The sequence below is a fragment of the Vidua chalybeata genome, chromosome 6 (genome assembly GCF_026979565.1).
Source record: "Vidua chalybeata isolate OUT-0048 chromosome 6, bVidCha1 merged haplotype, whole genome shotgun sequence".
NCBI classification, from domain to species: domain Eukaryota; kingdom Metazoa; phylum Chordata; class Aves; order Passeriformes; family Viduidae; genus Vidua; species Vidua chalybeata.
In genome coordinates this window covers 45156369-45166935 of record NC_071535.1, presented here as the reverse complement: position 1 = coordinate 45166935, position 10567 = coordinate 45156369, and the positions used below count along the sequence as shown (strand labels likewise).

Below are 10567 nucleotides of genomic sequence, written 5' to 3'. Positions count from 1 at the left end.
GCAATGTCATGTCTTTGGAGATGATATAGAGGAAGATTTCATTGATTTATTGATGACTGATTAATTAATTCAGTGGTTTTCTTTTGTTAATTGATTATTCCAGGAGATCTTTCCAGTTCAGTGTCAATCTTAAAAAACCTTTGCAGTTGGACTGCTGCTTCCAAATCTTAGGTATCTCCAAGATTACCAGGTCCTTGAGATGACAGTACACACTTGTGGCATTTAATACTTGTGATGTCTCTTGTGGCTCTCTCTTGGTACAACCTGCTGTAAGGATAAGCCCACTGACTTTTCCCAGTCTCTAGGAGACTGTGTTAAATTATAGTGTTGAACAGTTTTAGCATGGTTCCTTTGAGATGACTTTCATTTATCTCATGGTTTCTTTGTGTTGCAGGAGACTCAGATTTTTCCCAAGTCTTTTTATAGTCAGTCACTCACAGTACAAGAATTCATTGTGAAGAGTGAACTCTAGCTTTGCATCTCACATAGATTTATTTGATACATTAAGAGTTTATTTTCAAAGGCTTCTTTCCAAGTCATGCTATTGTTAGGGTTAGTAATCTAGCAGTATTTTCTCTACAACCTCACCAGGAAGCTAGAAGAGAATTGTCCATGAGTCACGAGAATTTTATCTGTGAATTCAGCTAGGCAGCTCAGAAAGCTGGCCACTATTTCTCAAGCATTAGTACTAGTGCATGAACAGCATAAATTTTAATTCAGAGAGAGTGTTTTTAAAATAGAAGGGGGAGCATACACTTCAGTCCATCACACAGTTGGAGCTGTGTTACTTGTGGCTCAAATCAGTAGTCAATGGATTAAGAAACTTTCAGCTTGTCTTTCAGTTTTCAAATATGTGCCACAGAAGACATCCTTTCCAGCTCCAGAGTAAAGCATACCCAAGACCCACTCCAGATGTACAAATGAGCCTATCCTCAACACAGGGTAGCTCTGCTGGCCTCTGTGCGCAAACAGGAATTTTCAAAACTGTCCTCCTCTGAGCTAACAAACTCGGCTTTTATTTCCTCCCAAAGTGGTAACTATGATGGTTTCCCCTCTCTGCCCTCAGCTGATTGCCTTTGCCATTTCTAAATTCACTCACTAACCCAAGCAGGCTGAGTGGCAATGAGTCTGTCCTTCCCAGAATGGGTTTGAAGACAGACTTTGCAAGTCTGTTCCATCCTTTGTCCCAAGCAAATCCAAAATACTTACAGATCTGCAGACTTACTTAACTTAAAAAAGAATAAAGGAGGACAGTAAAATAATGGAGACTGTCAGAGAATGCAAGCCAAATTAATTTCAGAATTGGTTCATCCCTTACTGGCATCTTCAGAGTTGCATCAGCTTGCTGAGGAAATGGATTTGTCTTTGTGTTTCTGAGAATCCAGCCTCGTTTCAATTCTTCTGAACACTTCCTTCTTTCCTTCTGACTGCAGTTCAGCTTTGATCCAAGTATCAGATAGGCTCACAAGGCAGATGACTTGCACTGAATCGAACACAAACTTCTACTGACAGGTTCTGCTACCTAGAAGATACATGACACACAAGTGAACAAAACTGATAAGGTCTCAGCTTCTTTCCCTGTTATAGTAATAAAGCACCTTGTAATGATATATTTTTTTTCTGTTCCATAAGCTGGTTGCCATGGCAAGTTACTTGTGTTACTCTGTCAGATACTACAAGGAAACAATTTGCATTCCCTAGAAAGATAGAAATTTAAAAAGTAGATTGCTTATCAGTTTGCTTTCTGCCATGACACTACTCATCCTCTAAGCTCAGGGAGAGATGAGCAAGAAAACATCCCAGTATGAGAAAAGGACTTGCAGGTTTCTTGAGTCTAGTGTATCGTCAGGAAGATTAAATTAAAAAGTCATGAAGAATATGGTGCAATGGGGAAGCAAAACTCACAGAGATCTCTGCTTTTCTCAGTATGCTCTCAGAAACATTGTTAAAGGGAGCACACTGACAGAGCCTTCCTTGCAAACACCTTCCAATAAAGTTTCAGTTACACAGAAAAAGTGTGCATCCAGGAAAATAGACTAGGGCGAACTCAAAAGCCATGGAAAGAACCAGAAAGCAATCTGCGTGATTAAAAGTCAGGTGAACTTGTAGATATGGTGACAATAGGAGACCCAGAACAACAATAGCAACTGACACCACTAATCTACTCTCTGTGTCTGCTGAGAACTAATAAACCCTCTAGTATATCAAAATTATATGGTGGATATCTGGATGTATTTAAGTATGTGTCCTTGTGAAGCTAAAAAATTACTGTTACCTACTTTGCTGATGATTTTGATGATCACAAGAAGACCTTTTCATGTTCTTTTGAGTTTTTTACTAGGGAGAAAGAAAAAATAAATCAACTAAGGTTTCTAGTAAAAATCACACCAAAAAATACTCTAATTTTAAAAATGTAGCCTTGATCTGTAGCTGATGACGAAGTTTAGTTGCTCACTAAGCTCTTGGCATGTCTGTATGTCACATAGCTAAGTTTATGTCTTGTCTACAATTCCCCTCTTACAGAAGTCAAAGAGGGAGTGAAAATATCAAGGAGTTAGTTTTGGGTCACAGCACCTACAAAAATCAGTAACGTACCTTTACAAACTGAATTTAGAATGTACAAAAAGCCATGACAGGATAAGCATGTCGATGAGTTATGGCCTTACAATTGCAAGCTACATTTGGTGAAAACAATCAAAAAATTGAAGGTATGGGAACTGAAGGTATTTCAACTCCACTGCATGTTTTGTTTTTGGAGTTTTACTGTGGCAGTAAGGATCTAAGATGCTTTCACTTTCCTTTTCATTGCCCTGCATGACAGTACTAGGTTAGCCTTCCTTTCCTGTCAAGCAAGGCTCACAACAGTTAGAGCACTGCAAGCCAGACATTTTTCAATAATTAAATTTAGAGAAAGGAAGGAATAATCTGCTCAGGAAGAACAAATTTTTACAAATAGAATGGGCTATGACCTCAGAAAATGTTAATCTGTGCTCTGACAAAAGCAATGGAGTTACTTTGCTTTGCCACAGCTGAGGATCTAGTCCCAGTATTTTGCTTTTTTATCAAAAAGCAGAAGGGGAAAGAAGACACTTTTAAGCTATTATCACTCTCTGTGTCTTTGCAAGTCTGTGCCATCACCCCTCTGCGTATGTGTGCTTATGACTCACCAATAGGTGACTCCCTCTCTGTCTTCCAGCAGTCTGCAAACAAATAGTCCTCAGGTATCTTACAGCCTGATGTGATCTGGCACTGAAGAATGAGCAAGAGAGAGGCAGTTTCAGTCTCTTCTGGTGTTTCTTGGTTCTTGTAGGTCACTGAGAAGCCCAAGAAGCATGAAACTGAGGTTCCCCCATAGCTGTGCCTATTTTACTGCCTATTTGGTGCTTGCTCCCTGACAAGTTCCTCTGGGCCACCAAGGTACCAAAAAAATACAAGCCTGTTTTCAGGGTGCTTCAAAAAGCAAGATTTCTGCATGCTCCAGTACCCTGCCTGCTCATTAGAAACGGCTAAAACAAGACGAGACAGGTAGCCCGGAGAGGCGGCGCACGGTGCGTGCGTGTGGCTGCCTGTGGAGGAACCCATCACCTTTGTGTGTGCTGCTGCTCTGCCCTTGGCTCGCTCGGGAGAGATGCTGGCTTTCCATGAGCTGCGGCCCTCGCTTCTGTGGAGAACTGAGAGGTCATTCAGAGTCAGGAGGGCTTGTTAGAAGCAAGGGAAGAGTTTCGAGGTAGGCTAAAGCTTCAGCCTTTTTGTTTGGACCTGTCTGTTTGCATGCTGGTTTTTGGAAAAGTGCTCTGGCAGGTTTGTTTGTGCTGGTGCAACATGTTTGTGAGACCTGAGAAAACCTGCACAACTCTCACAACGGGTATTCTTAGAATGTGTTTCATCTGCTCTTGATACAAAGCTCTGCAGGGCATGAGCTTTCTTTTTATTATGTGTCAAACGTAGTATCTAGAACAATGGTTTTTAGATTGATTTTCAGATTACTAGATACTTTTCTGATGCAAAAAATAAATTGTGAAAGTGTGCTTGAAACATATGTCAGAGAGAACAGTGCTTTTCCAGCACCAGGAGTGCCTACTTCATTTGGCATTATATTCTGCATCAAAGCTTGATTACTTCTGCAAGCTGCTGGAAAATACAGTGAGTATGCAATCCCCTATCCAGTTTCCAAATAGTAATAGGGGAATCACAGTGCCCAGAGTAGAAAATGTCTGGTGTAGTGTGGCAGAATGGGAAGCACTGCATTGACAGACCCGATTTCAGGACATGAAGCTTGAGTCCATCATATTTACTAGCTCTGCTTCAGCGGTGCTCCTTGTGGCACCCAAATAGGAGCAGACGAGCCTTTCGACACGCTTGGACCTTCATCTGAAATTGCAGTAATTCTGCTCAGACAGTGCTTATCTCTGCTGCTAAGCCTAACCGAACGCCATCTGCCTTATACAGAGTCAATTCAGGTGTCTTTTCCTTTGTGGCCTTAATTGCACTTGAATAATTTGGAGTCATCTATTTTTCTAGGCATTTCCAGGGGCCAGATAAATGCACCCTGTGAGCCGAGTTTAGCGCATCGCATTATCAGGCAGGACTGTGACTGGCAATCAACGCTACATTTCAGGGGTCTCTGGTCCGCCTCCCCAGAACGCCTCCGCAGGGCGCCGACAAAGGCAGCGCAGCCCAGGCCAGTCCCGCGGGGAAGGGCGGGCTGCGGGAGCGGCAGCCGCCAGGCCTTCCCCTCCCCTCGGGTGCGGGGCGCTCCTACGGCGGGGCCGCCGCTGGGCGGGAAGCGCAGACGGGTCCCGGAGGGGAAAGGACGCGATCCCGGTGGCTCCCGGGGCGCAGGGAGCGGAGGCGGCAGGGCTCACCCGCCGGGGAGAGGCAGTAACCGCCCCCCCCAGCAGCTACCGCCGCCGCCCCAGAGACCGCCCCGCGGCCGGGCCGCGGCGGGCGGGCGGGCGGTGGCGGAGACTGACAGGCGGCGCGGCCCACCCGGAGGGCGGAGGCGGCGGGGGCCGCCAATCAGGGGCGGCGGGCGGGCGCCGAGCGGCGGGAGGGCGGGGCGCGGGCTGGGCGTGTGCCGCGGCCGCCGGCGGGGCGCGCTCCCGCTCCGCTCCCGCTCTCCCCGCACGCACATTGTCCGGGCGCGGCGGCGACACAGCGCCCCGGCGCCCCGTGCCAATGCGGGGCGGGCGCGGCACGCCGGGGGCCCCTCCACCACCACGGTGGAAACTTCCCCTCGCCGCCGGGCCGACGCGCGGCTGAAGCCCCCGGCGGGGAGAAGCGGAGCGAGGTTTCGCCCGCCTGGGGGGGCGCCTCGTTTAGTTTGGTTTTTCCTGGAAGGGCAAAAGCGAATACTGTTATCCGGCTTTAAACTTCCGCGCTCCGCTCTCCAGGACGCGCATCCCGGCCGGCGGGGTGGGCGAGCCGGTGAGTGACCGCCGGGAGCGGGCTGGCGCTGGGTCGGGGTGGGTGGGACGCGCCGTCGCGCAGGGGCAGCGCCCACCGGCTCGGCGGGGACGGGTCGGCAGCGCCGCTGCCACCTGTTAGCGGGGCTGTTTTCCCCGCCGCCAAGTTCGTACCCCCACTGTGCTGGGGCTGTCCCCACCGTGCCCGGGGCGGCGGTGAAAGGGGACGGACCCTCGGCCCGGTGGGCGGTGGCAGGACCCGGGGTGTTGGGGGCGGTGGCGGCCACCCACCAGCTCGCCTGGCCGCGCCATGACTCTGCTGCCTGGGCGCTGCCTGCGACCCGAGCCCCGGCAGGCCGCCGGGGTGGGAGCGTGGTGGGGTACCACCAAGCCGCAGCTTCTGTACCCCCTATGCCCTCCATGCTCTCTGCCCTCCATTCCCTGCCCTCTTTCTGCACCCACTGTGCACTCCGCCTGTCCTCCTTCTCCCAAGCTGCAGCCGTTTTTCCTTCCCTCCCTTGCCGTCCCGCGCCCCTCCGTGTCCTTTAGCTGCAGCCGTGTTCATCTCCTCTTCTTCGCGCCCCCAGTTTGCAGCCCACTGCACCCGTCTTCACTCATCCCTTTGCATCCCTCACTGTGGCTCCTGTGATGCTTCAAAGAGGGAGCACCAGACTCCCCACTCTTGGCCAAAGCAGGGCTCTCTACTGGGCTCTGACACCCCCAGGAGAGGCCAGCTCCATGGCGGTGCCAGGCGTCGCCAGGCCCGGAGCGAGGCGCGGAGGGCGCAGGCAGGTGGCGGAGGTGCAGGTATTTGTGTGCAGCTGTGAGCAAGTGAGCGAGGTCCCCCATTCTGCGAGCATGCGGCTCTGCGGAGCTGGTGACACCTCCCGCCTCCCTCCCTCCCTCACTCCCTCCTAGGAACACTCACCGCCGGGGCTCTGCAGCGTGCCGAGGCTTCCTGCACCCTGCTGCCCTGCAAAGGGTATCACGGCGTCCGGGGCTGCAGTGTCTTCACCCCAAGTGAAGGTGCATCTGATGGCTCGCTTGGCCCATACAGGTCCTGACTGGGAGTGTGTTTTAAATTGCCTCAAGTAGTGGAGCGAGCCTGGAGACAAAAGAGATGATGAGAAGTCAGAGTGGACTGGTGAACTCTGGAGTTGCTGGAGAAATGCTTAGGACAGCTGGAAACAGGACTGTGGAGCAGGAATGGCTTGTTAAGCGATTGCATGGCAAGTCAAGCCATTGACTATTTCAGTGTCCTAAGTTGGATCGTCATATCGCTTGTAGCCTGTGATATGCAAGTTGCTCCTGGGTGGGTCTTTGAAATGCAGAAAGGGTATGAACTCCTGGTGAGGCTGTGTCATGATGTACTTCAGTGTGGTTGGCATGGGTAGGATGTGGAGCTTGGAGCAGGAACTGGTTTTGAATGAAGGAAAGCACATGAGATTTGGTGTGGGTTCAGCTAGAGTTGCTGTAGTCAGAATTGTTGATGTGTTTATCCTTCACAGCTCTGAAGTATTTTAATTCTACAGCTGGTGATTTGTGTGATTTTCCCAAGTGTTTTTAAGACAGCCATGTCTGAATCCATGTGTATAACCCCTCTGTGTGTCTGGTCGTTTCCTTCTCCTCATAAAATGTTTTTCCTGTGTGATTAATAATGGGCCAACTGCTTTATTTCAGCACTGGGGGGGCTGATGCTGATTGATTTCCCTGTTCAGTCTTCTCAGTGGGTCTGGAAGCTGATGGGTGTTATCACTGCAGAAGAGTCTGCTTTTGGTGGGAGCAGTCAGCATGTCTTTTTTTTATTTCAGCAAACCTCTTACTTCTTTTAATTAAAAAGAGATGAAGTATGCGTGGTAATACCCTTCATGTTTACATAAAAATGATCTTGTAATTAGCAATAATTATCTCAGTTTGGGATATTGCTGAGATATTTAAAGAGGACTTACGACCTGAGGGACACTTCTCCAGCCCCATGGTGTTGCCCTTCTTGTGGCTCTCTCCTGTGGTGAGTTTGATTCTTGGCTGCTGCCAGTGGTGAAGGTAGAACAGCAGTGGGAGTAGCCTCATGTTCCTCTGATGTTGGCCTAGAAAGCCATGGCCACGTTTTCCTTACTGAGCCTGCTTCTGCTTCCCAGGGCTCCCTGGCAGCCCTGCCGTCATGCCTGTGGAGATGCTCTAGCTTTGATGGCTTCCACCCCATAGTCTGACGATTCTCAAGGGGACCTTGCTATTGCCTTGGGGGAGGGAGATAAAAACAGGCTGAAAAATTCCCAAGTGACCCTTTTATTTTCCTGGTTCTCCCAGGGAGGTTTGGAGAAGGCTGCTGATAATGTGGGAGACTTTTCCCTGTGAGAGTAGAGATCCTGAGGTATCCTTATCCATCTTTCACCTGACTTCCCTTTAAGAGGAGCAAAGCTCAGCTCAAACATAAGTATTTGCTTCAAGGCTGGATATGGCTCCCACTGCCTTCCCTCCTACAACCAGTGCACCTCAAATTTACCTTTCTGTTAGGCTGCCCTTGGAGCTCACCGGGATTTCTTGGGGTGAAAAACCTTTATGGAGTAGAAAAGTTGAATATTGGGGAAACATTCAACAAAATAAAAACAAGACAAAAAGTACTGCCTATAAAGAGGGATTCCTTGTGGGAGGGTGGTGATTCTCTTCTGTCTCTCAAGATGAGTTATACAATATACTGTGTTTTTGTCAGTCTAGGAAAAGCAAAATGGTTTTGCTTCAAGTAATCTTTATTTGTAATTTATCCCCAGCTTTCTATTTTAACATTTTTGAACTGTAAACTTAGAACCAGAGCTTATTAAGCAGCAGATGAAAAAAGTTGTATGTATTTGAATTTTACTTGTATTAATCTAATAATATATTTATGACATGATATTTGATCAGCTTTATACCTGGCTGAAGACCACAAAATAGTGTTAATCAAACAAATTATTTGACAAATACGGATGAGATTAAATAAATTATCTATCTGCCAACTGCTGTTCAACTGATCTGTTATGGCATGTTCCTCATTCTCTTATCTTTCCCTTCCAGTTTTCATTCCATTTTTGCATGGTTGATCTTTTCCTGAACTGTCTCTTGTATCTGTTTCATTTATCTCTTTTGTGTCATGGTTTTCCTTCCATTCTTTCTTATGTCTCTTTCTTGAACCTCTCTTTCTATGCTTTTTGAGTCTAAATTAGCCTTTTTTCCTTTTTTTCTCAACCTTCCTGGTGGAGTTTTTTTATTGAGCACTTAATAGTCAACTGAACTAAATCTGGTACGTGTTTAAATGCATAAAAATGTAAAACTGAATGCAGATTGTGTGTGAGTATGAAGATGTTTGCTTGGTGGTAATGCTTCTCTGCCTCTCCCCGTGTTTTCTGGCTGTTGCAGGAAGGGTGTTCCTGCAGTTCTGGAGGTTTTCCCCGGCTCTCATATTTTCTTGTCTTTTCCTTATGCCTCTTTCAAAAGTGAATTTGACTTTGTATCTTAAGAAAGCAAACAGGATCAAATGGCAGCCCTTGTGTTGTTACCTGGTTGTGTATCTGTATGCAACCTGCTTCCATCTGCTGTCTGACCAAGCCCAGCCTTCCTGCCGGGCAGTTTTGCTTTCCTCCCGGTATCATCTTTCCTCCCCACTGACTTTACAGCCAGGAGGTGTCTTTCAGTAGGGCAAAAGGAAGGAGTGCTCTGGACGTTTTCTGGTTTACCCATTACTTGCAAAGTCTGTATGAAATGCAGGTTGATGAGGGTAGGTTGCAAGAGGTGAACAGGTCATTGTGCAGGTTATAGTGCATGACTGAGCAGTCACAATATTCAGCTTTGATCTAGTATTCAAAAATGAAAGTCTCTTAAGAAATGAAGTTTCTGTTACAAAGAAGACTTGGTTTGTTTTGTGGTGGTGGTTTTTTTTGTTTGTTTGTTTTTTTACTCCTAGATGAAATCTAGGGATGGGGAGGATAATTCAAAAACAATGAAACAATGAAAGGAATAGAAAACCTTGTCTTTCAGGGGAGGAAATTTGCTCTGCCTTGGCAATAAAGCTCAGGCAGTCCAGAGGAGTGTGATGGGAGTGCTCAGAGTGCGTGATTCGCCTCTGCTGACAGTTGCGGTGATGTTGCAGCAGTGTATGAGCTAAACTGTGTATGTCATAGCTGACTACTTGAAGTACTGGGAGTTATACCACAATGCCCCCTTGTACCCTGAAGGAAAGGTCTGTGCTGTACTGAATTGAACAGTTCCACCTCTCCTCTGTCTTCCAAGGGGCTTTGGGGAGTACTCGGGTGCACTGACACAGTGAGCAATCCAGGCAGCACATTGTTGCAAAGCAGAATTGATTGGGGAGGATGGAGCCAAGAGGAATATTCTTTTGCAGTTAATTATTTACTGCAGGGAGAGAGAGAAACTGATGATGTTTGGTTTATAATTACAGCTATCCAGAGGTAAATACTTCAGGATGATCTGGATTATTCTGTGTGTTGGTACCTATTTCTCTGTAATGTGGGACCAGCACTGTTTAATGACTGGCTCAGTAAAACCAAAACCCTGTTACCAACTTCTCACCAGTGAGGTATGGTTTTATAGCTTCCTTTGTGTGGTGCTGACTGACCTGAATGCCTGCAGAGAGAATAGTCTTTCCATGCTTACTGTCTTAATGCATGACCTGCCTGTGGTGCCCATCTGGCAGCAGTGTGGGCTCTTGGAACAGCTGATCTCTGTGCTGAAAGATGACTTTGTGGTTAAAGCCACAGAACTGTGAACTGGGGAGTCCTGACCCCCCCCCCCCCCCCCCCATTCTGGTCTTGGCTAAGCTGGTTGCTTATCTCACTGGACTTTTCTTTAGGAGGGATACTTACCTAGCAGATAGGCTGGATATTTGCTGGTTATCTGCTGAAGGGGTAGGATGCCCTGGGTGAGGCACTCTGATAATGCAGAGGCAGTGGCAGCCCAGGTACTTGTATAGTGCTGTGGGCCAAACTTTAAGAGGATTTTTCCTTTTGTGTAGCTACATTTATTATAGATCAGACTGCTCATATGCAAGTTAAATTCAAGAGCTGGTGGAGCTGAGTTTAAATGTGTGTGTGGGAGCAATAACTTGACGAATCTGGGAAGATGCCTGTACGTCTTCTACTTGTTTGGCATCCTTGAGAGAACAGCATATG

General features: G+C 47.5%; 1 protein-coding gene and 1 long non-coding RNA gene across 3 annotated transcripts in view; one reads left to right on the top strand and one right to left on the bottom strand.

The window, feature by feature from the left end:
- Positions 1 to 456: 456 nt before the first annotated feature.
- On the bottom strand, positions 457 to 3723 carry LOC128790339 (uncharacterized). Its single transcript, XR_008431706.1, has 3 exons — positions 3168 to 3723; positions 2280 to 2337; positions 457 to 1522 (listed from the first exon to the last, which is right to left on the bottom strand). It is a non-coding gene; the product is annotated as an uncharacterized LOC128790339 (long non-coding RNA).
- A 1343-nt stretch (positions 3724 to 5066) lies between these two features.
- HRAS (HRas proto-oncogene, GTPase) overlaps positions 5067 to 10567 on the top strand; it is a 39807-nt gene continuing 34306 nt past the window's right edge. For both annotated transcript variants that reach the window (XM_053946988.1, XM_053946989.1), the window contains exon 1: positions 5067 to 5427. The gene's annotated coding sequence lies outside the window, so the exon portion shown is untranslated. The remainder of the gene's footprint in view (positions 5428 to 10567) is intronic.